The sequence below is a fragment of the Chelonoidis abingdonii genome, chromosome 8, assembly GCF_003597395.2.
Source record: "Chelonoidis abingdonii isolate Lonesome George chromosome 8, CheloAbing_2.0, whole genome shotgun sequence".
Taxonomy (NCBI): domain Eukaryota; kingdom Metazoa; phylum Chordata; order Testudines; family Testudinidae; genus Chelonoidis; species Chelonoidis abingdonii.
In genome coordinates this window covers 63,668,698-63,672,359 of record NC_133776.1, presented here as the reverse complement: position 1 = coordinate 63,672,359, position 3,662 = coordinate 63,668,698, and the positions used below count along the sequence as shown (strand labels likewise).

General features: G+C 50.8%; 1 long non-coding RNA gene across 1 annotated transcript; it reads left to right on the top strand.

The window, feature by feature from the left end:
• The first annotated feature begins 423 nt into the window (after positions 1-423).
• On the top strand, positions 424-2,049 carry LOC116828192 (uncharacterized). The gene is made up of 2 exons (XR_004374467.2): positions 424-1,040; positions 1,249-2,049. It is a non-coding gene; the product is annotated as an uncharacterized LOC116828192 (long non-coding RNA).
• The last annotated feature ends 1,613 nt before the right edge of the window (positions 2,050-3,662 follow it).

The following is a 3,662-nucleotide window of genomic DNA, read 5'->3' as shown; positions in this document are numbered from 1 at the left end:
GGGGCTGTGGGAGGACCAGAGGCAGGGCTATGAGGGAAGGGGCGGGGCCGTGGAGGAAGGGTGGAATGGGGCAGGGCGGGGCCAGGGTTGCGTTGCGTTGCTCCCCTCACTTGCTCCGGCCCGGGGCCCCAGGAGACCTTACTCCGCCTCTGGACACGCTCACCGAGCCGTGTGGACGCAGCCCAGAGACCGGGGACAGGGTCCCGTATCTCCCCAGCGCCACTCACCATCCCGCGCGCTCGCGGCAGGCGCAGCAGGCCGACAACAATCCCACCCCACCCCATTGGCTAATCCCGTCCCTGCCGGTACTATGGCAACGGAAGGCGGAAACCACTCTGCGTAGCGATTGGCTGATGGACGAAGTGGGCGGGGTGTCTGAAGCGGCGCTGACTGGCCGAAGCGGCGGTGACGCACGTTAGGGAGGCCCCTGAAGAGAATTTCACGGCCGGGAGCGAGCGGTGGTGGGGTTGCGAGTTCAGCCCCGGGAAGCGCCCATGGGCTTGAGGTGCCCCCTGTGCCTGCGCAGCTCATCTGGGACAGCACTGCCGTGCTCCGGGGCAGTCTCCTCCCTCGCCCCCATCCCATGGGGCGGCGAACGGGCGCTCCGAGGGCAGCCTAGCCCGGTTCGCTCTGTGGGTGTCGGTGTCTGAGTTGTTTCCATCAGGGCGTGGAGAGAAGCTCAGATACAAGAAGGTAAATGAAATAAACGGAAGCCTCCTTCATTGCAGCAGCAATGCTACTGCTGCATTCCGTGGGCATGTAGGCGGAAGGACAGCCACCCAGGGAAGCTGCACTCTCTCCCCTCCGCTGCCGCGCGAGAAGCGTCTTCCCTGCCTGTGGCCCCTGCCACCGCCACCGTTTTAACAGATCGATCTCCACATAGGCCAGCGGACTCATTCCAGACAGGGGAGTACCCAGAGGAGTGTCTGACAGTCACCCTGCCTAGCGATTCCAGAGAAAACAAGCTGAGGACTAATTAGAAGGATAAACTGTGCCTCTCCGTGGCTGCCTTGGTGATGGGCCTGCTCACAGCTCTTTGTGTGAGTACTGATTTCCCCTGCACTGAGATTTGATGGAAATAAAGTTTACTGGAGGACTACGGCAATATACACAGGAAACCTCTGTGGGAAATACGTTCCTGTCATGTAACCGCTAGCCAAAGTTCTGTATTCTTTTTTCTATAAAGAGGTGGGGGTAGAGTGGCCATGTTTAAACTTGAATTTAAACCAGCTGTGTTTTGGTTTTTAGGTATGTGCATGCATCCTGTGCTGTGTCAACACTTCATGTGACTAGGCAGCATAGCAAGATGTACTGGAATCGTGCCATTTGTATGCTTCAGAGACTGTGATGCTTTTCCAACAGTGCAGCTGATGGAGGGAGTCCAACATTAACCTTTAGAAAAACTCAGTATGCTGCATTACTTGTATTGAACAGCAAAGATGGAATTTTGTAAGTGTTTGTAGTCTTGTATGGGGAATGTGAGTAGAAGTTACAGGATAGAGGATGTATGGGGCAAATTCTGCACTGATTTACACTCTCCGCAGCAGTGGGCCTGGTCAAAGTACACACCTGGCCACTGGTACCTGCTTTCTCTCAAGATCCATCTGTATGATCATGCCATTTAATAATGGGATGAGGCCTTAAAAACTGAAGTCCTGCCTACGCTGCATGGACATTTGAAATCCCATAGCACTTTCTGTAAGAGCAGAGGCATTTCTGAAGAAGAGAGAGGGAAGGCTGAGGGTCAGCAGTACAGAGGGTGCATGTAGAAGCATTAAATATTGGATGATCAAATCTTTTTCATGTGTAACTTATGTAAATAAGTTTCCTTATGTAATTTATAAGTACTTCCCACATTTAACTGAAAGTGGGTTTATTTTTTAAGCACTCATGTAATTAGGCTCTTTTGCCATTTGATAGCACCAGAATACGTTATTATTTTCCTGCTAATTCAGGCAACACACACACACTGCTCCAATCACATACAGGAAGATTTCTTTAAATGAGGGATTTTTTAAATCAAATTAAACTTAAAAATGAACCTAATCATTTCAGTATGCCTTGTATTATTTTTATATTAACTTTAGTTCCACACTGTCCCTTCTTGGCAGGATGGAAGCTAACAGTTTAGCAGCTGTATAGGGAAAAGTTGATTATACTGACTCATGGGGAAGGTGTGGGGACAAGGTAGGCTTGGGCAGTCAAGAAGCAGTTCAAGCTTTTGGCAGGATGGGAATGAATCTCTTTGTGGATGTGATGAAGGCAACTTTATTTGGGGGAAGGGAGACTTGGGTTCCCATGCTAAAGTTAGGCCTGAGGCCCACCAGTGTCTTCCAGCTAGGGTTACTAAAGGGCTCCCTGAACTGGGGTTAGGGTTACTGGGCTAGAGTTTGTTACTAAGGGTTGGCCTCCTGTGGCTAAAATTAGCATTACTAAGGATAGGGATTCCCAGGGTAAGATTAGGCTTATGGCTACTAGGGAGGCTCAATGCAGGGTTAGGGTTGCTAAGGAGAATCCACCCTAGATTAACCCAACACATGGGGTTGCTAGATCTGTCTGGGCTAGGAATACTAAGGATAGGGGTCCCCAAGGTATACATAAGCTTTGAGCTGATACGGATCTTTGAATTAGAGTTTTGGTGACTAAGGGTAGTGGTCGAGTTATTAAGGGTGGGATTCCTGGGACTGAGTTAGGCCTGAGGTTCATTAGTAACCCTAGCTGGGGTACCCTAAAGGAAAGTCTCCCCAGGGTAAGGTTAGGCTTGCACAAGGGATGGGGCTAGGAGGTCAGTGGTCATCTCTTGAAGTAGCTTGTGCTGGGGGGGCAAGGTTAGAAGGCTGGCTTCAGTTTCTGTGGAGCAGTGGGGGTGGGGCTAGCAGGCAGTTCCTGAGAGGGGTTGTGTTTGGCATTGGGGTAAATTGGTTGATGGGTCACACAAGGCAGTTTGCACAAAGAGGACAGGCCTAAGGGGTTGGCGCGCAGCTCCTGAGTTGGCTGGCTCTGGGTGGTAGAGTTGGTGTTGGCAAGCAGCTCCTGAGGTGCAGTGGGATGTTAGGGGGTTGGCAGGCTGCAGCTGATGTGACTTACACTAGGGCCCTCAGAATACTAGGGATTCCTCGCTTAAAATTGGGGTTCTAAGGATAGGAATCCCCAGTCTGGAATTATACCTGTGGCAGCAGAGATCCTCAAGATAGGGTCAAGGTTACTAATGGTAGTCCTCTCTAGGCCAGGGTCATACCTGGCAACAGTACAGCTCCCTGGGCTAGGGCTAGGGTTCAGGTTAGTGTTACCAAGGGAAAGGGTTCCTAGGCTGTGGCCAGTAGGGTTTGTGGTGCTATGGTTAGGTTTACTAAAGGTAGGACACCCTGGACTAGGATTAGAGTTACTTAGCATAGGCCTCCAGGAACTAGATTTAGCCCTCAGGCCAGTAGGGCTTCCTCAATTAGTATTACAGTGATTAAGGCCAGGGATCCCCAGGCTAAGAGTAGAACTATAGCCAGTAGTGACACTCCAGCTAGGGTTACTAATAGTAGGCCTCTCTAGAATAGGGTTACACCTGGGGTCTGTATGATTCCCCAGACTAAGGTTAGCCTTACCAAGAGTAGTGCTTAGGGTTACCAAGTGTAGGGATCCCTGGCCTATAATTAGGTCTGGGCCTCATA